Here is a 23,808-nt window from a genome sequence, read left to right as displayed (position 1 = left end):
TTTATAGTAAATATCAACTCTTTATTATCAGCTAGAGCCAAGCTGTGTAATGGCAACCTAGTGAAATTCTGTCTGTGGTGTCCATTGAGTTGTCTTCCATGTTTTTTTCTCCGGGCTGTTCCAGTGGAAAAGAGGGATGTAGACAGAAGGAAAGAAAACCAGGCACATTAAAAGACACACAGCTATATCAAAGGTTTCACTTAAACTATGAGAGCATAATTTTTTCAGAATCTGATTGCTGGCCACCAAAAGCAAGTGCTAAGTAGCTGAGCACCTGGCATTGTGCACCTGGAGTGGAAACCAGGGCAATAAACCTGGAAGTAAGCAAGCCTTGGAAGTCAGCCTTGAGGATGTTACAACCCAGACACCACAAGAATCTCTGATGCATAAATGAAGAGCCTGCGTGGGAGGGGAGGGGAGGAGTCCTATTGGCTCTTCAGACAGATGAACAAGCTGAGAAGCATAAAAATAAAACTGAAAGTGTCTCTCTCGGTAAGCAGTGCCACTTGTAGAGGGCAAACAGCAGTGCTGCTTCCTGAGAAAAGCTGAGTGCCAGGTGTGAGCTTCTAACTTACAAATTCTTAAAATTATCCTCATTGAGGCTGTTCTGATTTTTTTCAAAACCTTTCTTTAGAACTGTTAAGAAAAAGTGGCCAGAAGCTAACACAGAGGGCATTTGGGGGCTGCTACATTGTTCCAGTCTCGTGATTCTGATCAGGCCACATCATAAAAAATTACTCATTTTGGCTTATGGCTTGGGGGACTTTGCCAGCTGATTTACCCTGAGGTCTGATAGGAGCTCGAAGGTCTCCATCACTCAGGCTTTAGCTTCAGATAAGCACTCAAAAGACCACAAGACTGGTGGAGCTGAACAACCAAGGTATTCTACAATGTATTCCACCAGGGAGTCCTTTTTCTAGACAACCTTAACTAGTTCAAGCTTCCTGATGGTCCCAGACTATTCTTTCTTATCGTCTCTGTCCTGCAGAGATAAAGAGACTCCCTGGGAAAACAGTTCAACTCTACATACCAAAAATCACTGACATAATTTTTGGCCACTTGGCAGTCTGATTCAAATTTTGGGCTGAGTTCTACCATGTTTATATTGGAGATATAGTAAACAGAGGTTGGAAAGCAGTGAATTTTCCCTAGCGATGATTATTCAGAGTGCACAGGAGTGGCCTACCCAACTATGGTTGCTCTTATATGGGATGATATTGGCCGTGGATTTGGTCAAACTCTGTGCTAAACTATCGGTGTGAGTGTGAAATCCTTCCCAGCAATGTTCATGCTTAACAAGAACTTTTACATAACCTTCCCATTACCTCTCCTTGTCGTGAGTGAGTGTTCACAACATGCCATAGCAAAGGACTCATTTTTTAGTACGACCTACCACACCTATAACAAATGTTTCCTAGAAGGATGCATTTCACATTGGTGATTTTAAAAGTCATTACAAACTGAGAGCTAAAGCCTCCCAACAAAGGGGGAAATGTCACGCACAAAAGTCCCTCCCTAGCTCTATATCATCCTTCTGAGATGCAGGGATCCAATCACAAATCCTGTTAGCTCAGGAGAAATCAATGCCTAATGTTTCTATACCTTTAAATTATACATAGCCATGCAGACACACACCTTAAAATTGTTTATATGTATATTTAGTTATACGTCCATCTAATTACACTGATATATGTAATAGATGCATGCATGTATGTGTCACACAGGTTCATTAAATCAGCTATATTTTAGACTCATAGAAATATATCTGTGTGTGTATATATATGTACGAAACATATATAGAGGGATGTCCCTCTTTTTTCATATATATATATCACTTGTAGGCAATCTTGTAGAAATTAGGGGCTTGATTCTTCTGCTTCATAATTTGATCCTGTTGATTGTCTCTGCATTTTTTTACATAGAGGCTGAGAAGAGATTCAAGCCCCTTTTGCAGTTGCCCAGATTTTAGGCTTGTATTCTGATGGAGTAGGAAAGTTTGCCAACCCAGCTAGCTTCCCACTGGTTGTACAGGGGTAGAAACTCTTGATTGTTGGGAGAAAACCCAATGGATTTTGACACCAAGGGAGATTTCACTGGGTCTTGGCTTAGCACATCATTTCTGAACTAGCCCAATTAAAGACCTTGTTAGCACAGATTGACATTGTATGGAGTTGATATCTGTAGAGAAGTGTCTCTAAAGTGGAACTCAATAGGGAAAGATACACTCTCTCGATGCAATTCTGTCTTCCCAAAGTCACACGGTATGGAGACTTTTCTAAAAGAACTGCTAATTAGATTTGTTTCCTTTAGAAAGTTTAACTGTTATATAAAGGAGGATAGTTCCTAGTTTGTAGTGCTCCCCAGGGTGAGGCTGACACAACAATGTTCTGCAAGCTTAACTATAGCTGTGGCATATCCACCTGATGTCAGTAAGTCAGAAAACACGGCAAAGAGTTTCTTTCTGGTTGAAAACGTCTGTTGACACAAGCCTCTCTCTCAAGAGACTCTTGTGACATGACATCCATAGTAGCTGCATTATAGGGGCATGAAGGTCCAGATTCTTCTGAGATACATAGTCGAAAGCACAGCCTCACCACCTGATTTAGCTAAGCAATTAGCCACCATGCAAAATTCACTTTGGTTCAGACAGATGAAACTTCACCTTTTTTATACTTCTAAAGTTAAAGTCAGTTAAACTCAGGGAATTGGATACTTAAGCAGCAGAACTACACCACTACTGTGACAACAATCTATTTTCTCATGTAAAAAAGCCCTCAGAAGTTGGTTCTGTGAGACTGGAGTGCAGGAAAGCATCTTAAAACAGAAGAAAGCATTTGAATTTTTTTAAAATTAAAAAAATCCCAAGAAACTATCATCCAAACCTGTAATAATTTCCCTGTGCTGGGGCACTCAGGGTTTGATGTATCAAAACAACTGTCTGTGCTTTATCCTTTTAGCCAATTAATTTTATTCTGTGGTCCATGGGCTTATTCTGGTATGTCAACAATATAAAAAGGTCTCTGTATGGTGATTAAGAAAATCAATCTGGCCAAATTATATGGCTGGAATTTGGTTTAGACAGGGCTCTTCCAGTGGGAAAACTTCAGGTGTCTATAAATTTAAAAATTAAAAAAAACAAAAATTCTCTGCAAATTAGGCAATAGACCAGAATGAATTTTCTCTGAGTTAAGCAATATCAAACCTACTCACTTCTGATCACTTAATAAAGTCTCCTATTTATATTTACCTGCAAGAAAGAAAGAAGCAAATTTTAATGGCCATAAGGGTCCTCTGTGATCCAGAGCACAGTGCAGTAAATGGAGTTGGCTTCCACCAAGGCAAACCAAGCCGGTGGTGGAGGATGATGTCTGAAGTTAGGCATTTAATACACTTTTGATAAAACAATTTCATGACTCCTCCTCAGGAGCATATGCACACTGCCAGGGTTCTTGAGGAGCAATTCCCTCATGGTATCAGCAAAAAAACTGCCAGAGAGCTACACTTGGGATTTGACCTCAGACACCTGCAGCAATCTGTGAAGTAGCCAAGAAACAGCCACATTTTGATGACTTCCATCTATTAATACAGAGGACCTTGTAGGAATGTAGATATCTACTTTGAACATGGACAGAGGATGTTACTGTGCCTGTGATTACATCTCTTCCTTACAAAAGGGCTTTTGTGGTGCTTCTGTCTCTTTTACATGCTGTGCTGCACATTTCAAGGTCCAGAGAGGTAGGCACCAGGACCATGTCCCACCCAACAGAGCATGGGAATGGAAAATAATGATTTAAGTGATTTTCTTCCTTCCAGGTTGTCATCGATTAACATAGCCAAGTAAAGCTAACTGGAATTAAACCACCTGGCCTCAGCAGGAAATCTTCAGCTGCTACATCAGCCCTAAATAAGAGCTTAAAAGCTTTTCTTTCCCTTTCTGACTTAATGATATCAGTCTCATAATCAATAATACCCTCCTCACCCACCTGCCACCCTGCCCAGGATGTAGGAGCAGTAACACATCTCAGCGCCTTGTGACCTGGAGCCACCAATGCTAAGACTGAGCATGTGCCTCCCACAGCCCCCAGGTGGGCTAATTAACACAGATTTAATACAATAAGACCAACTCTGAAGACTTCAGCTTCTCCTGCCACTGGTAAACTGAATGGCTCCCTCACGAGGAAGACATCAGCTGCTGTGCATCCTCAGGAGCTCACCTGAGCTTTGACAGCAGGCAACTCTTGTGTGTTACAAAGAGCAAATTGGTGGTCCAGCCCAAGTCACCAAGTAATCTAAAATCCATCAAAAATAAAAGGAGGATGGCTTTTTTCAGCTATAAATCTGACCTTACATGTTGCCATGTTTTTTGCCTGACCCACTTAAAGCATATACCAAGAAACAAAGATGAGGAGCTCAAGAGAAATGGGCCAAGTGGATGACTTGGGTTTGATCTTAAGCAGAAAAACTCCTCAGTCTTCATTCAAAAGATCAATTCATTATGCTCGTATCAGCAGGATGAGATTAATACATTACTATCTGTTAATCTTAGCATGATAAGATGCTTGCTCAGCCAGATCCTGGAATATAGGATGCTACATTGATGCACTGTTTTTCAAGAACACAGTGTGGCCAGAGAAAGGAAAATGTTAGCTGTTCTGAAGGCAGAGGGGCTGAATTTGTACGATTTTGCAGTTGCTGTCGATTAACACATCACTTGTCTGCACAAACACAGGGGACCATCTTAGCAGTTTCACTGGATGAACTGAAGGCACTGGGCTTCAGCTTGACCTCTGGCAGAGCTTGAAGCTGTGGAAGGTCTCCAAGTGACCAGCTTGTAGATGTGGATGTGCAAGTCCCATGTTCTGTCTGCGGCGTGTGGAGGTATATCCACGCAGGCTTTCACCCAGCCATTTCAAGTTCCAATCACAATGAAACCATGTCCTGGTTTCTGCTGGGATGGAGTTAATTTTCTTATTAGTAGCTGGTGGCAGTGCTGTGTTTTGGCTTCGGTGTGAGAATGATGTTGGTAACACATGGATGAGTTTAGTTATTTCTAGGCAATGTTCCTACTAAGTCACGGACTTTTTAGTTTCTCAGGCCATGCCAGCAAGAAGGATGCGGGGAGCATGAGAAATTGGGAGGGGACACAGCCAGGACAGGTGACCCAAACTGACCAAAAAGGTATTCCTTTCCATGGGACATCAAGCTTGGTATATAAACTGGGGAGCTTGACTGATCGCTGCTTGGGGACTGGCAGGGCATCAGTCGGTAGGGGATGAGCAGTTGTATTGGGCATCACTTCTTTTCTTTTCTCCCTTCCCTTTGTATTTCACTCCTCTCCTCCCTCCCTCCTTTTCATTGTAACTGTTATTGTTATTATTATTATTGCTCTTTCATTTTTCTTTTGTTTAGATTATTGAATTGTTCTTACCTTAACTCTCGAGTTTTACATTCCTGGCCGATTCTCCACTCCATCCCTCTGGGTGAGGAGTAAGTAAGCGAGCAGCTGCATGGTGCTTGATCACCAGCCAGGGTTAAACCATGACAAACCACCACAGCAGAAACTCTAAGGTCAGTGGTTGCACACCTACATAAGACCCTGGGTAGTTCAGACGACCACTGTGGCTCCACGACTTTTTTGATACTGTTGCCCACGCTAGGGGGTTATCACAACTGTATCACATCCCAATTTTTGCAGCAAATGGATAATTTAACACAAAGACTCTAAGAGCACACATCAGAAGAGCAGCAGGGACCTCAAGGTTTAGTCTGTTTCCACACCTTCTTTGCAATACTGAGTGAAGTATCTCACCTTATCCTCAGGGATGAGCTAAACCAAAACCTATTCCTGACAGATGTTTGTCTAAGCTAAAATCTTTAGTGACTAACCCCACTCTCTCCCAGTTTGTTGCAGTGCTCACTGGTAGAGCACTTTTTCATAGTGTGTCAGCTTGCCATAATTAAGGTAGTGGTTTCTTGTTCTCACCCTATTCCCTCCTTTTTGAGAACCACCTACCGTGGCTCCTACCAGATACTATGAAAACGCTTCCTGGGCTTCTGAAAGCCCCTTCAGTGCTCCAGGACTAATAATTCCGGTTGTTCTAAAACTAATATTTCTTACACTTTTGATGACTGCCTGGCTGCTGTGTGCCACTTCCTTCTTTTCCACTCAGCAGTTCCAGTACGTCACTACCCTCATCCACCAATTTTTATTCCTTTTTTTTTGTCTCTCCCTTCCTCAAACACTAGGAAGACATGTTCTGCTAATCACATGTTGATTATTTAATTGTTATTTGACACCAGAGCAGTGATGTCCTCTCCCTGTTTCTGAATGTGTTGGGTCATTTGTTCAACCTGTTTCCATATTCTAGTGGTTTGAATAATCCTTCAGGCTGGAAACAGGGGTAGTAACCAGAGTAACTGTAGAACCTACACTGCTCCAGTGCAGCAGAGAAATGTCTCTGGACAATCATCAGCAGAAACAAATACATAAATTTAAAAAAATCAAGGGAATAACAATTGTATCTGATCTTTGCAGCCAGTAATCTTGAACAGCTTATTTTTTATTTTTTTTTTTTTAAAAAAAGGAGTTAAACTACATAACAAGGATTTGGAAGACAAATAAGCATGTGAGTTTATCATGCAGATAAGTTCCTGGACAGAGAAGCTAACAGGAAGGTCTGCTGCAGGCTGAGTGAAACCCAGTTCAGGAGAAAGTAGAGAACCACCAATATTAGCATTATTTGATATTTTGTTTGTACTTCACGGCAATTTTTTTTTAGCATGAAATTTTTACTGTCCTGTGGTTTATTTGTCTAGCACTGGTACTGCTTGCTGTAGTAGAAAATGAATATATAAAGTGAAGAAACTTTTCACATCAAGCAATATGTTGAAAGCAGAGGAACAGCAAACCAGGAAATTCAAAAGACTAGACCCTGCAGAGATGTTAAATGCCATCTTTATTTTGCAGAGATTTATTATGCCGTCTGAGTGAATATACCTTTTCTTGCAATTTGAAAGATACAAGAAATAGTTACGTTGGCGTCCTGATCCACCCTCTGTACCGGTATAAAACAATGTCTTTTCAGTGATGCCAGTTTACTTTGGGTGAACCTCTTGACTTCAAAGTGGAATTTATAAGTAATCAATGAGAGAAAGATCTCCAATATTTAGCACTGAAATGGGAAAAATAGACTGACCATTTTGGCAAATCCAGGAAACTTTCAGTGCCTTCAAATTTCATCCTCAGTTCATCTCAGGCTGGAAGTTACTAGCCATGACGCGTGTAATTACGTTGACTGAGGTTGACTGAGTTTTTTTGGCACTCAAATAATTAGTTATCTGCTATTTCCAGCTATTTATAGACATTGTAAATGCCTGCTTTATTGAATATCTGTGCTCTTTAGATGATGCACCAACAGCTGCTTCAGTTATTTAGCATTTTATGTCTTTCTGTCACACTAAGATCACTGTCTTGCATGTCACACGAAGCCAGTGAGACATAAGAAGCTGGAGCTGAGATTAACCTATGAAAAGACAGATTTTTCCAGGGATATGGTTAGGGGGTTTGGGGTGTCACCTGATGGCAAACACGGTCAGTGGTGTGAGGAGGAATCCCAGCTTTTCTTTTGAGTTTCTCAGCAACATTTCAGAAACAAAGGGCAACACCCCAGACAGGGATTTTCAAAGTGTTATGCCAAGGCTTAACAGTGCTTGAGGAAGACATGTTTTTTGTTGAAGGGACAAATTAATGGAAGCGATATGAAAGGATGATGCGAAGAGAAGGGCCTGTGTGGTTAGGTTTAACTTACACTGCCTGTGATGGACTTGATCATTTCTTTGAAACTACATCATACTTTACTAACAAATAAAATAGGCCAAGGCCAATTTCTGGCCTTCAGGGAAATGGTACAGCATCTGAACTCTCTTCTTTTGTACCCCAGATAAGTTAGCCTCCTTTGTGCTATGTCTGCACACTCCTCAGCATCATGTGAGACTCGGCACAGGACCAAGACAGGACTAGAGCATCCAAACAGTTACTCAGTCTGGCCTGAGTAATCTCCTGGCCTCTTTTATTTTGCTAGCAAAGACACAGCCTGAGAGACACAGTGCCGGAAAGGTAACGGATGCTGAGCTACAACTTGTAAACCTTTTCATACCCTTCTTCTAAGACATTGCTTACACATCCATGTGTGCTTGTGGCCTTCCTTTTCCCCTTGCATTTTCTGTGCAAGCCCTAGGGTCCAGCTGAAATCTTTCCTTTGCCCTCCAAAGCTACAAAAGGAACAGTTCATTCTTACCAATGGTGAGAAAGTTTTGACGTTATTCTCTACAGGATCAGGATTGTGTATCCTGGACAAAACAAAGAAGAGCTATCTGGCTTTGCTGAGCTCTATTTAAAATAATGAGCCTGGCCACAAAAGTTAAAGAGTAATTGTACAGCAGCTTCCTTCATCCCAAACATCGCTTCTGTCTCTGGTCCAGTTCCAGCAGGGATGGCCAAGCGCCAGGAACATGGAAAAATGGATAGTTCATTGCCTTACTGTGAGATTTTTCTTTCACAATAAAAATTGCAGGATATTCGACAGCACTTGTCAAAAATATTTTGGGTGAGATCAAATCTCTGAGATCCAGGTGGGAAACGGAACTGAAGTCAATCCATTCTACCCTGCCTTGTTGCTCCAATTAAACAAAAAATTGCTGTGTATGACCAGATTTTTTGCATACTATTTGCATAGATGCTAATAACCTGAAGCAGCGTGGAACTGTTCCTATTTATTGTGCATGAGGTCAGAACTGAGCTCAGACCCTCATCAATCCAAACCCATCTATATGATCAGGTGATGAGCAATGCTGTAATACCTCAGCTGCAGCTATATACTGGCAGTGGAGGCAGGCAGCCTGTCATTCTCTGGAGAGGAGAACTGACAGAAGTTGCATTTTAATATCTCATTTTACACCATTGCTCCTTGTTTAATCAGATCAACACAGATCGGGCTGATAATACTTGGTGGGGGGGGAGGCGGGGAAAGCAACGCAGCACAAACACGTTTGTTGAAAAGCAACTGAGCGTTTGGCAGATTATGTAATGTTGCAGTAAGTAACTGCATAGCTTAATTTTATGGTTTCCATGGAAACCGTCAAAATGAAAGGTAAAGGAGTTCAGTGTTCTTGGCTCCAAGGAGCGAATCTCTTCGTTGAGATGTGCGTTTTGGGGAGCAGGGATTTTGCCTGTCTCGCCTGGCTTTGGAGCAAAGGAAACATTTTGCAAGCTGCGGAGGGGAGCTGGTCTGCGATGGCCTGGCCAGGATGCACAAGTGCCTCGTACGCAGATAAAGCCGCATGAATTTTACATGTGACGCGACTAGCTAGAGATCCCAGCCGTGCTCACGTGGGCTCGTGGTGTGACAGTGGGCAGCTTGTTTTCCAAGGAAACTTTTTACTAATAGAAAAACATCCACTCTTGCCTCATTCAGGAAAAAAAAAAAAAAAAAAAGTGAGAAAACAACAAAGCTGGCAAGGGTTACCACAGAAGGAAACATTTCTGGTTATTTCTGTTAGTTTCAGGAAAAAAACCAGAGTCAGTTCTGCTCTTCTCTTTGCGGGGGCTTAGCCCTGCAAATCTCAGTGGTGTTAATGCAAAGACTCCTGCTGAGCTCAGTGAGTTGTGGATCTGATGTCCTTGGATGTGATAGTTCAGGTCTATGATTATATTTAATGCAAGATGGAGACAGGTTTGAAAAGGGGCTTAGGCAGGCCAAACCCATTAGCCTTCCCCTAGCTTTGTCTCGAATACAGAGCCAGGGAGACTGGCAGATGGATGGAAAGGCTGTAACATGCTGGCTCAAACTTTCCAGGCAACATGGGCAAGAAGGTCCACTTTGTCTCTGTCCCTCCAGAGAGCTATAGAACATGGACAGAAATTACCTTATGGCAAGAGCAGAGGCTTTACAGTAGGGTCAATGGGCAGGTGTGGTCTTTGGAGCCACTGTTGTTAACTGACAGTGGAAATGCACCTTCAACTAATCCATTGCTTCATTCGTATGACACGATAATACAATATAATATCACAGACCATAAGAAGTATCTGATATTGTTCTAGCAATTGCTTTTATGGCTGTATCAGTACTAAGATCTATCCATGTACCAAAAAGCTGATGAAAACAATTCAAAAGCAAAATGAGGGAAGCAATCCACAAACAAAAGTGATGAGGTTTTGCTAATGAGGGAAGCAGCTCATCATTCTTTTAAAAAACAACTTCTGATGATTTTCTCCAAGTTGATTATCCCACATAGCTATTTTTCACCTTGACACAATGAAATTTCATGGTAGTGTTGAGGGTCTAGTTGTCTGGGGTGGTTTTCAAGTACCCCTGAAATTGTGAGATGTAGATGAAATATAGAAGACTATATGAAAAATTTGTTTGTAGAAGGTTGTGATGATTGTTAAAAGCATAAGGTATGAAATGTTAAAAAAAAAAAAGAAAAAAGAAAAAAAGGGGGAATTGTAGAGGAATGAAGCTGGGTTAATTAGCATTGATAATATACAGCTGTGGGCTGGCTTCAGGGGCAGCAGGTTGGCTGATGTAGATAAGGTGCAGGTGTGACTGTTCTGGTAAGGGGTTGGGCAGCCAGTGAAGAGAGAGGAGGAAGAAGCAAAGAGAAGAGAGAGAACACATGCTCTGGATGAGGAGGGACTAGGAGAAGGCAGCAGAGGGACTGGCATGAAGAGTATGATGGTGTGTGATGGTAAAAGACCTTGTTGCAGCCGGCTAGTTTAGAGAGTGCTGTGACAGTGAGACTCAGATTTCAGGTGAAAAAGATATATCTGACTTCGGGGTGGCAAAGCAACACTGTAAAATGTGGCATGGGTGAAACCAGATGGCAAATACAGATGGGCTGAAACATTTTCCTCCTTTTTAAACTGATGTCATTATTTTGTCAATCTCTTGAGTTTTCTTAGCCCAACTCAGGGTTGTTTTTTTTCTTTTGAATTGGCCATTTCAGTCCAACAAGCACTGGCATTGATAACAAAACAGCTGAGTTTGAACTCTACAGTTGAGCCTCTCTGTTTTTGTCCTTGAAAAAGATAAGGAATTGGGAAAAGCTACGTAAATGCAAATTAAATTAACAAACTCAAAGCTAGTCATTGTTCACAAGCCTGGTCATGATACCTGGGGGAAGCCAGCTGAGATGTTTTCTGCGGTATGGTTCTGGAGTAGGAAAAGCTGGTTCAACAAAATCAAAAAGTTTTGGCAGTGTGCATTGCTTTGAGGATGATTTCAAACACACCATGAGTGTGCTTAAAGCCTCAAAAATAATAAGACTTTGCTTTATCAACTCAGCTGGGTGCCTCAGTTGGAAAGATTTTCTCTGTAGGATCATACAAATCCTGTGGGAGTCTTCAGAGGGTGATTTGGAGCATCTTAGCTGGGCTTCTGCTCTGAACACAGAAACAAAGAAAATTCAGATGGAATCTGTTCTGTCTGTCATGCCTGGTGGGGTGCTGCACCCCTCTCTGTACTACCTGTACGCAGCTCCCCTTCATTACATGATGCTACACTATTCCCAGCAATAAAGCTCATTCGGTCCCAAAAGAAAGTGCTTTTATAGCACTCTTAAGCTCATGCAAACCATAGACACAGATGGGCCTGGGAGGAATTTGGGGTCCAGCTGTTCTTGCACCCACTGAGCTGCTCTGCTGGTGTTCTGATGGTATGTGACAAATGAGTAAAGTCGCTTACAAATGTTCCTATAACCAAGCCCTAAGGGTTTAATTCCTCACTTCTAATTACCATGTCCCTCCTCACTTTGCATTCAGCTCATTTCTTGCTCTACCACCTTGTCATCAGAGCTGCAAGCAAGGTACTAGTTTAACAAGTTGCTGTGGAACAGCTTAGCCATGACAACTGCCCGTGAACTCTTAAAGAACCAAAACCATTGGGCAATATCACTTAATTTTGCCTAATAGTAGCAGTGCATACTAGATCAAGTTACCACATATTTTCCACAGACTTGAAGCAGGCAGACAGGCTGTAACCACAAATTAGCCAGGGCATGGGAGCTCCCCAAGTACGCTGAGTCCTACGTGGATCTGAACCTTTGGTTTGGTGGCCCTTTCCCAATGAACAGAGAAGAGTAGTTGCATTACATTTGCATTCTTCCTTTAACTGCTGTGAAGTACCCTGCTCCTTGTTAGTCCTGTGCTTTGATATATTTTTCTCAGACTGTGGCATGGGAACTAGGTACCTAAACCCGTTTGGGTGTCAACTGTAATACACTTACAGTTGCTGTTGTAAAAGGCTGAGAAAACAAGTCTGAAGCAGATGTGCAAGTAATTTGATCCTTATTTGCATAGTCTATCCACCAAGTTGCCCCCAGTGTAACTCTGATGGCTAGAAGTGCAAATATTTAACTCTGACACAGGTTTTCCTGCTCTAAGGTAACCTCAGAGATGGTTGGTTTTTTTCCTCTGAAGACACATCTTGCAGCATCATTTCATTTTACTGCACTCTTGCTTCCTCTTCTGCTGATAGCTCTCTTCTTGTCATTCCGCTAATGTATTAAAGATCTAAAATACATGAGGCTCAAGGTCATATAATGATCTGGTGTCAAAGCTGGGATCAGGAATGCCGGAGAGCTGAGTGCCCCTTGCTCTGGAAGGCAGAGTTGGCTTCAGGCACAGTAGTCTGTGGCTCTCCATGGAGCATTTGCTCCTTCTCTTGAGGCTTTAGGAGAAGCAACAGCAATCTGCTCCCTGCTTGCACCTTTCCTAACTCTCCTGTAGATCAGGACCACTGGGGAGGCTGAGCAAACACAAGCAGCCCCATAAGACACCATGCAATGAGGTGTGCTGCATGCAGGTCTGTTTAAATGTCCTGTGGAAAAGCAAATTCCCCATCCCTGTTCCAGTAATACATTTCACTGTGTGTTTTTGTCCAGCTCCACTCAGGAAACCAGCCAGGGCTGGCCCCACCACAGACATGTCACACTGATACATAAAGCAGTATGAGTTAGCAGGTTTGAGGAGGTCCTGCCATGTCCTAGCGGTTTCCCTCCATGCAACCCGCATTTTAACACCCTCCCTCCTTGTGCACCAAGGCTGAATGCTGCCTGAACTTACAACTGGGAGACACTTCCCTAAAATTCACCAACAATAGCCAAAATTTAATCTAAATCCACAGAATCCCTTCCTAGGAGGAACCATGTATGTTATAAAGGGAGCTGCAACGGAATTACGTATCTCTAGCAAGGTAGCTCTTGAGCAAATGGTTTTGTGGTAAGTTATGGCCAAAACAATTATTAGAGATAATGAAGGGATCCAAAAGGGACATCGGAGTTTGCTGTATGTCAAAACCTGTGAGTCCTTCAACAGATCCTTTTAGATTTCTGTTGACTTGCAGAGGAGGGCAGCCCTCTATGGAAAGCCATTTCCATAAAAACATTCCCTCTGCACTTCAAGTCCCTATCACTGCTTGGGTTTATTCCAATCTTCGTTTTAAAAGCACATGTACTGGAGAAGTAAAAAGTCTTTTACATCAGCAACCGTTCCTGCTTCTTATATGCAAGGTCAGCTGCATCGCCCTGAATCACTGAGTGCTGCTCTGCTTCAGTGTGAGTTGGGGGTTTATTTATATATGTGTGGTTAATCAAACTTCCTCTTCTGTTCTTGGTAAAACCAGCAAGTCTGGTGTTGGATGTTAGCAACAAAGCTATTTCTAGGGGCTGGGCACTGACACCAACACATCTGTGTGTCAAAAACAGAAACCGCTTTCCTATTTGATAGAAGAAAACCAAGTTAATGGAAAAATACGCCTGACGGAAAGCTAATGACTCTCTGTACCCATAGAAGTGCACTTTGGAGCCAACCCAAAATGAACACCCAAAATGAACTTGCCTAGGGCGCAGGATAGGTGTCAGTAAGAGATTGCCACCCACTGGTGCTGCTGAGCATCGCCAGTGTTATTGGCTTCCCGCAAACTTCTGGAAGGCTGGAGCTTTCAGCAAATTAAACTAGCAGATGCCAGTGGGAGCCTGGCAGAGCAGAAATGTGTAGCTCTGCTCACAGTTTGTACCCAAGTTGCACAAGTCTTTGTCGCAGGAGGACGAGGACACATAACTTTACATGGGTTCAAAAAAGCAACAGGAAAAACTTATGGAAAAAAAGGCATTGAGGGCAGTTAAATGTAGACACTGACTCTGGCTTGTAATACTCTGAGCAGCAAGTTACTGGAGGAAAATGAGTACTTGGGGAGGCTGTCTCTATGTAGTACTACAAGGGATTTGTGCTTGACTAGTGATGGAGACAAACTGCTGAGTAAGTACAGCATCTGGGCTGTTCTGGAAAAGTCAGTCTTGCATGATCCTACTTCTCTTCAGGATTAGCTTTGAGAACCTCAAACAATGCAAAAGGGCCTGGGGGTAAACCGTGCCTGTATGCTGAAAGGACCAACATTTTAACCAAGGTATGCTCTTCCACTCACTCCTGACCAGAGCTGCACAAGGGTGGGCATCAGGCCATATAATGGGGCCCTAACCCGGCATCTCTCCTTACAAGTTCACTAGGACCTTGCCCTCCAACACACAGCTCCCCTCCATCCAAAAACCTCTCCTTCAGCAGCAGAGATGGGACTTTCATCTACCATCTCTCTGCCTTCCCAGTAAATGAAGTGTCACAAACACCTCCCCTGGTGACCGTTTCTGCCTTTGTCTTGTGTTATGAATATGTCACTTTGCCTGACGTGATTCCACATCCTCCCCTTGCCTAAGGTCCAAGGTAATTCTTCTGGCCATCAGCTGCTCAGCCTCCACTTCTGTTCCTCCCTCATTAAGAATGGCATGAAGCCAACAGCACTTGGGCAGCCCACAGAGGTTTCTGTGGACACAAGCACCAAAGAGATGCCATCTTAGATGGCCTCACCCCACTCCAAATGCTTCCCATTTAGTAAGTCCCAAACAGAGACCACAGATGTAATTGTGAAGGTGAGGGTGTATGTGTCTCTACCTGGTCTTGTTCCACTCAACAACTTGATTTTATTGATGGGAGGTATTATTATCTTCCATGAAAAGTTCACACACATGATGGATGCTTTGCCAGGGAAAATTAGATCTTATGTTCACACAATCCTCTGTGGAATACATGCTTCTGTTGCAAAACATTTGTTGCCAGATATTAACGTGGGAGATCTCTTCTGCCAGTGTCATTATCAAACAGCGTGGGGAGAATTTTGCATCCAGAATCCACCTTAATATTGATGTGTTCATACGAACAGATGTCTCCTAGCTTCCTGCACAATGTGTTATCAGATTTGAGATTTTACAGCCTCATCCTTAATTAGAAGCATATTATTTGTCAGTACAAAAAGTCTCTTTTGGAGGTGTAAAACCCTGCAACACAGGGATCTTGACCTGCCTCCTCCCCAGTGTCACCCACCATCAGCAAGAGACTTCTGTCCAAACATTTTGCACTTCAGAAATGCATTTACCCTTATTTTCAAGGTGAGACTGGGCATTTGGCTGAATCTGAGCTTGCCCAAGATCAGAGAGGAAATCAGCGCACAGCAGAGCAAGAAATTCCAATTCATGACCCCTAAGGCCTAGAATGGCCCTGGAAGTCCCCTGTCGTTGCGTGAAGTCAACAGCAGGTATGGTGTCAATGCTGCAGTGTTGGGACAGTAACAGCAAATTCTTCCTTCTGGGTGAGGCTGCCCCAACTTTATTCTCTTCTTGCTGTGGTACTAGAAAGCTACTCTTTGCTACCTATTCTTTCAGCCCCACAGATATGCTTCTTTGCTTTCTTCCAAGGAACAATCTCTGAAAGAAGACTTGACAATATAAATAGATGGGGGAAAGGGCAGAGGAGAGAGGTGTTTTGCACCAGCTAGTGCTGCAAGGCAGAGAATAGTGTATTTTAGCTCGAGTAAGAAGTTGAGGTTTTTTCCTGTGGTTCCTGGTTGGATTTTCAGAAGCACACAGCTTTGATGTAGGTAGCCCAGGGTAGCTCATGCCCCCAGACTATGACTTCAGTGCCGTGTTCTCCTGCCAATCAGCACTGTCACATCCATGCCCAATTCCCTTCCCACTCTCAGAGATGTTCAGATCCCCATGGATTTCCTAGTGCAGGAACAAGTTATCGCACATCAACAACTCTATAATAACCATTCTGTGAGTTCCTGTTCATCTCACATTATGTCATTCAATTCTGTTTTTCTGTCTTCATCATATGCTTCTGGCTGATGCTGGGAGAGTAATTTCTCATTCCTTGGGTGAATTTGGGAAACCAAGATATTGAATTCTTTTTGCTAACTTGTGTCCCAGTTGAAAAGATTTCAGGGCAGGGAAAACCTTTCCTTGGTGTTTCTACAGCACCTATGAGCCAGTAGCTCTAATGTCATTTAGTGCCTCTAGACATGACCAAAATATAATTTTCAATTCATTTCTATTTCTCTTTAAAAACATGTTTGACACATGGAAATAAAGTAACGCGAAACTTTGAAGAAATGCATCAAGTGGTATGGCAAATTTCTTTTTTGTCCTTGCATATTTCTGTGGGAAGTCCTGCCTGCTTGTAGTGCACTGTTTTGTAAGAAACTGCTTTTAGGTAGAAAGGCTTTCAGATGGACTTGTGTAAAAGAATAAAGGTCTACTTCTCAAACGGATTTTGAGTTCAGGCTTCTCTCCAGTACTCATCTTGTCAAGTTTAAAAATTCCTTTCCATCTAAAATCAAAATAAAACCTTTTGACCTTAAGGAATTTATTTTCTGTTCTAATACATAGCACAACCAAATATAAAGAAAACAAACAAACAAACAAACAAACTTATTTGATAATGAACACCAAAAATATCAAGAGAAGGAATGTGAAAAAATATTCCTAGAGGCATTCTGCAAAATACCTTGACCGAATTCGATATCTGAAACAACTTGGGATTAGCAGAAGTTAACTCACCACTCTGGGTGGTTCTATCTTAATAATCAATATTAACGTGGATTCTGGATGCAACTCTGGGTTGCCATCAGGGAAAGTGAGTCAAACCATTGTGTGTTGTGTCATGATGAGAAGATGATGATATTCCTTGTGGGGACAGCCCAGAGAAAGATTTGTAACCTACAGGAGCAAACCTTGTTTTGAGGGTAAAAATCTCCATTCTGTTTGAAAAGGAGAAAAGCCCAGTATGACCTTCAGCCAGAAAGGAAGCATCCTTGCAGATGTACACCACCATACACCATGACATGCACCTTTTATCACCAGCACGTAAGGACCTGGAGCAAGCTCCAATGAAGCATTTGAGATCTTCAACTAACAACAAGGCAGAATTTATCATCTCCATTAGACTGTGATCCTGCAAAGCTCTCTTCTGCTGGGCTTGCTTAGGCTTGATAAATCCTCTGCTCCTGCTGTGAAGGCTCTTTTGCTTCTCTGTGTCCTTGAAAGTGCTCTAAAGTCCATAAATGTCATCAGGCCACCTAACACATCCTGATAGTGGTGGGGTGTCTGTAAAACAGCCACAAGCTCCCACCTACTTTTAAACTGTGACTGAATGGGGAAGGCATGCAATCCTTGGGTTTTTATTAATCTGAGGCAAATACCTTAAAATTGCCTGTAGAAAGCCAGTAAAGACAGCAGTGGGCAGGCTTATCATTCCTAGAGTACTGTCACATTGCCAAAGATGGTCCTGTAGCTAGCCGCTGCAGCTTTTGCAGGGCTAGTGCCTGGACTTGGCCAGGTAGCACTATGACCTGCATCTCTCCCTGGTCCAGAATGGGCTCAGGTAGCCTAAGAACAGAAATATTTCAGTAATCATTCTCATGGTCATGCCTACCCATCTAAGAAGGGTTGCTTAACGCACACTCAGCTCCCCAGGAATGTGTGTAGATGGCTTTGGGTCGAAGTCCCTGCACTGAGCTTGTGCAATGATGCTTCAGCTGCGAAGGTCTTCTGGACCTTGAACAAGGCTCCTGCTACCTATATCAAGATGCAGATCCAAGAAATGGCTCTGTACGGAGCCAGGTGAGCTGGGAAGAACGTGTAAGGAGGTCTTTAGGCCTCTACCACATGCTGGTGATAAAAGCAGATAACCTGATCCTGGGCTGAGCTGGAAGCAAACCTGTTGCATTCGCATGGCTCTGCCATGAGATAATGAACCAGATAGACCAAGGTGACCTATAGTAGAGCCAGCTTTGTTCTTAGGGTATAGTTTATATACGTATCTCTTGCTGTGATTATCACTGCAATCTAGACTTCATTTCTTCACTGGAAAGTTTCCAAATCCTTGGAAATGCTAAGACATGGTGCTTATATCGGCTGAGTCCTTGGAAGGATGCTGTGTCTTATCTCAAAAGAACATCTAAGATGTGCTGTTTATATGGTTTTCTTTTCTTCTTAATACAAATTGGTTTATTATTCCGTGTCTGTAGCAACTCTAGTAGGCCCTTACAAATGCACTAGCATGTTATAAATAACCTGGAAAGAAAGTTGGGTCCCCTTAGACTTTCAGAATAGGTTTGTTCTTTTGAATAATATTTAGAATGCATTCACATTTCCAAAGTCTTTGCAATTACAAATGAGCTCACAGCTGATGCCAGAAAAGCATCAGATGTTTCAACCTCTTTCTATCTTCTGTTCTTCATGTGGAAGATAGGAGGGTGTGTAGGGACCAGCATCATTCCTCATCATCCTGAAACTAGAGCAAAACAGTAGTTAGCACCTAATGGTTTCTCTGCTGGCCATGTGCTAACTGTCCTTTCAGAAGTGCTGAATGGCTTCACCTCCCACCAAAGTCAAGCAAGGTGAAGATGCTCAGCCCCTTTGCTGGATCGGCTCCCTGGTTTCCAAGGCAACTGTTCTTCAGCAAGATTTAATGAGAAGGTGAGGAGATCCATGAAGGCCTTTGAACATGCAGAGGAACAGAGAGCTTACAGAAATGACTGTGCTTTTTAGATGAAAAGGACAGGCGAGTGGACTGAACGGACAATAAATTATTTGACATTTTAATGGGTTACCATGATATTGCAGAAAATGACCTGAATAAAGTGGCTCAGTCCCCACAGAGAAAAATAAAATAAAATAAGTATAATGGAAAGAGGAACCATAAAAGGCTTAAATGTGGGTTTATTCAAACTGTCTGAATGAAAGTGAAAGGAGCAAGTTACATCCCTTGTTACAGCCTCTTAACAGCAGTTGATCTCAAAATGAATTAGAAAAAAAATGTATCTGTGATAACCTGACATAGAAAAGCTGGTTGGGTAAGCTCCATAAAACACAGACTTTATATCAGTGCCACAAATAGGAAGCTATTTGCAGGAGATGTTATAGCACAGGCAACAGGTACTTCTTGTTCTAACCTCAAGCAGTGTCATCTGTTACAAGAAAAGTGGAATTGTTGCTTGTACCTGAAGTGTCTCAGATCATGTTTACGCTGTGCCATGCATTTTTGTGCCCTAGAATTTTCCAGGTTTATTCTAACATGAATAGACTTACCTTTTAGCAGCCAGAAAGATTTTGTAAAGACAAAGACCTATCTATCCTCTGTGTGGCACAAAGAGTTAAGCAAATATGGACTTTTGATTCAACAAGAACTGATATTTTAATACTTTTCTCACTGTAATCTAGATATAAAAATGAAAACAGTTCACCTTTTTCATTAGAATAAAGTCTCAACCTTTTCAATTTAGTGTTAGAAAAATTATTTATTTAAAGTCAACATTGACATGGAAGTGGCTCTGTCCACTACGTCTCAAAAAGTCTGTGAAAACTGTGGGAATAATTGATTCTGCAAACTCTTGTTTTGGGGAGATGAAGGGAGGGGGGGCATACTGGTTAACTTATGGGGAAAAAATAATATTTTTTTTTTGATTAATTGAAGAGAGAGATTTCAAGTCAAAACATTTTGTGTGGCTGACGGGGGATTGTTAAAAATTTCCCTAACCCTTTTAAATGAAGTATTGCCAAATCCAGACTTCAAAACAATTATTTTGCAACTGAAAAGGAAGAACATTTGCTTTTGAAAATGCTGAAATGAAATGTTCCCACAGATGCTTGTCTGGAAAAATAAAGAAAGGGAATTTTTGACAGAAACCTGTTCATCAATTCCACCCAGTCACAAATAACTCCAGACCTATTGTCATCTTTCACAACCCCAGAATTAGATGCCAGTGAAATGAAGTGTTCATACAGCTTTAAAATAAAAGCAGAAGCTCGGACCTCATGAGAGAAAGACATGAGAGCATTGTAAGGGCAGCTCTAGCCCCAGCCTGCCCGGAGCAGTGCAGACACAGTGACGGTGATCACCACCAGTTCTGGGGGGAATGGTGAACCTGTGCCACCTTGAAGCCAGCAGCAGACTTACCCAACTATGACTTCCACCCAAGAGCCATGGCCCTGGACAGCTTAAAGCTCTAGGTGCTGTCAGGGGAAATAAGAGCCTGAAAAGCAAAGACGGAGATGAAGAAACAACTTTTCTATTGCTTTGAGTGACTGGTACTACTTACCTCAGGTGGGAGGTCTACTGCACAGTCAGAGAAGGACGGGCACCCAGCATACTTGGGGGCTTATGCAGGCTTCAGTGCTCTGTCTTTCAATTTGTAGGTGAGGCTTTATCTCCTTGTTTTTAATCTGGTATTTCATCTATTTGTGTGGAAGGGTCCTTGTTAAAGAGTCCTGAAGAGAATGTAATGTTTTAATACAGTTGTCGTACGGAGAGAAGTGAGTGAACAATTATCCCTTTTAATACAATGCTGAAGGTCACAATTTTAGCATCTATGAAATGTTTTGGCCTTGTCAGCACTTTTTGTTCATGCACCTTTATGGGTGACTTTAAAACGGTGTTTCCAACCATAAAGTTCTCCCAGTCTTTAATCTTATCGACTGTTTTCTTGAATGTTATAGCCAAGATCACTTGACTAATTCAGCTTACAAAGTACTACTGGGAAAGAGTATTTATGGTAGTCCCAGCAAGGACAACCAAATTAGCTGTAGCAAGCAGCCAGCCCGAAGAAGAAATAAAACGAGGGAGTGAGATAATTTGGAACAAAATGTAAAAGAAGCACAAATCATTTAATAAAGGTTTTCCCTGGAGGAAAGTTTCCAAGCAGCTGAACATCAGGACAGCTGAGGGGAATGAGGTCAATTGTGTTTAGACACAATGTGTACATTTTACTTTTTAAAATGATTGTCATTTGTCAAACTTTATGGGCCAGATTCTTTCCTCAGTTTAACTGATGTTAGAATTTAACTCATTAAAATAAGATTTTGTCTTTAGCAGACAGGAAGGTGGAGAGAAAGATTTATGTCAAGGAAACTGTATAACATCCTCCAAAGTTGAATGATAATGCCTAAGAACTGGGAAATAAAAATGGAGTATAAATACGAAGCAAAATGGACTAGCTGTGTTTTGTCAAAAAGTGTAGCAAACAAACAGCAAGTCTGTAATTCTTTAGTAGGCTCCTGGATTAGATAGCTGTCCTACATATAGGTTCAACCTTACATGCTTTACATTCCTGTCATTGTATTAATAAATTGAAGTCCAGACACACATAATGGAAGCACTGGAGTCCAGATGGACAAGAGGTAACGGGAACAAATATTATCCTCTTAGAATAAAACTGCCTTTTCCTGCCCTACTTCAGATGAAAACCATACAGTCATATCTAAGTTGAAGAGAGAGAACATCTTCACTTGCCACCAGACGTTTGCTCCCCATCTGCAATGGAAAGGGAGCATTTGAAGATGTAGCTCAGTTGAAGATTTAGCCCTCAGTGTATCTGGTCATATGTCCAATGCTAACTCAATGCTATGAAGAGTGAAGCACCATAGTTTGATGTGAGCTGAAGATCCACCCTGGAACTTAATGACAGAGAAAAGGAAAGTGTTTGAGTTGCTAAATTTACTTTTCTTCCTAATCACTGGAATCATTTATTCTCTATGTTGCTTTTGTGTTGTAATAACCTGCTAATAAACTTTGATTCCTCAATTTAAAAACTAGAGCTGAAGAATATTAATTCCCTCTGAAGCTGAGGTAACACAATCTACAGCAGAAAGCACAGTGCTATGCATGAGACAGCTCTGCTGTAAGATTTTAGCATAATTTCATCCATTCTGTTTTATACCTTCCTCAATTCTCAATTTATACCCTCCTCTAAAATGGGAAAAGGTAAAATTTATTTTTGCATTAAGGCATATAGATTCATAGAATCATAGTACTATGGAATGGTTTGGGTTGGAAGGGACCTTAAAGACATCCAGTTCCAGCCCCCTGCCAGGGGCAGGGACACCTCCCACCAGCCCGGGTTGCTCCCAGCCCCGTCCAGCCTGGCCTTGAGCCCTGCCAGGGATGGGGCAGCCACAGCTGCTCTGGGCAGCCTCTGCCAGCGCCTCGCCGCCCTCACAGGGAAGAATTTCTTCCTTGTATCTAATCTAATTCTGCCCTCTTTCAGCTTAAAGCCCTTCCCCCTTGTCCTATCACTACATGTCCTTGTACAAAGCCCCTCTCCAGCTTTCTTGTCAGCCCCTTCAGGTACTGGAAGGTGCTATAAAGTCTCCCTGGAGCCTTCTCTTCTCCAGGCTGAACAGCCCCAACTCCCTCAGCCCGTCTTCCTAGGAGAGGTGCTCCAGCCCTCTGAGCATCTTCATGGACTAGTTGAATGCAAACCCCATGAGAACAGATTTCACCCTGCACCATGCTGAGCCCCCTCCAAAGGGCTACCTCTATTTGATCACTGGACTGATAGGAGAAAGTGGTATTAAGTGTCCTCCAAATTCTCATTCTCTTCCAGAATGTGCTAGCATAAGATTGAGTGGATGAGACCCTCACTGACTGTCTGTGACCTGCCTAGACATACACTTGTGTCTCATACAGTCTCCCCCTACCTCATCTTGACCTTCAAGAAGGTGCTCTCTGCAAGTTAACCTCTCTTTTGCCTTGGGACCCACATGCCATAGCTAGGTGGTCCAGCTGAACCTCCATCTAGACAAGAGAAAGGTCTTAGGTCTACACTGCTGCTGGAGTGGTTGTCTCAACACCTTAGCCAATGACCTGTACGTGCTGGGAGCATGTCCATACACACATGCACTGGGACAAGAGACACTTGAGAATTTTATGAGGTGGATACATGAATGGTTTGTACCCCACAACTTCTGCCAGAAGGGTCAGGCCATGGAGAATACAATCTGCTCTTCTCATCAGTGACCTGTCCTCGCACAAGTAGAGACATTTCAGCAAGGAAGTTTTCATGTCCAAGGAAATTGTTCAACAGACAGAGGAAAAGCTATGAGGTACGGAACAGACTTGCCAAGGTTTAGCCGTGACTCATTTGCTGCAAATTCGCCCCCTTTTTGGGCCACCAGGAAGCAGCTAGTGAGAGTCATGTCAATTTAAGAAGGTTTGCTGGCCATAAGTCACATGGCCATCCATGGGAAGGGGTAAATTCCTTGAGCAACTGTGGTTTCTCCTATCTCCTTCTGGAGCTGCATGGCCAAAGTGGCATCAGAGGTGAGTTTCTGATTGGTAAGGAGGACAAACTCTGCGGAAATCCATGAAGAAGGCAAGGGCTCCCACAGGGAAGAAATGAAAGCAGTGTCACTAAAAAGCCAAACCGTCCCATTATCCTCTAGCCCATTGCCGTATTGAAAATATTGTGTGTATATTTTCTCTTTAAGGCTGATTTTTATTTAATGTCACAAAGATGTGCTGCTTGCAGAGAGCATGAATCCTTTGAACGTTTAATTAGTGACGAGGGGGGTACTCTCTCCCTCTGCCCGCAGACTCACAGCTCACATCTGGGTGTGCCAGCTTCCCCATACACTTTGGGGAAT

At 42.5% G+C, this 23,808-nt stretch overlaps 1 long non-coding RNA gene across 2 annotated transcripts; it reads left to right on the top strand.

Moving 5' to 3' along the window:
* The first annotated feature begins 10,582 nt into the window (after nt 1-10,582).
* On the top strand, nt 10,583-21,975 carry LOC129736255 (uncharacterized). 2 transcript variants are annotated; one of them, XR_008732587.1, is made up of 2 exons: nt 10,583-10,736; nt 18,746-21,975. It is a non-coding gene; the product is annotated as an uncharacterized LOC129736255 (long non-coding RNA). The 2 variants fall into 2 exon arrangements; XR_008732588.1 differs by having other exon boundaries at nt 17,157-21,975.
* Nucleotides 21,976-23,808: the final 1,833 nt, after the last annotated feature.

This window comes from Falco cherrug, chromosome 5 (genome assembly GCF_023634085.1).
Source record: "Falco cherrug isolate bFalChe1 chromosome 5, bFalChe1.pri, whole genome shotgun sequence".
In the NCBI taxonomy this organism is placed as follows: Eukaryota; Metazoa; Chordata; class Aves; order Falconiformes; family Falconidae; genus Falco; species Falco cherrug.
This window is presented reverse-complemented; position numbering and strand designations above follow the sequence as displayed.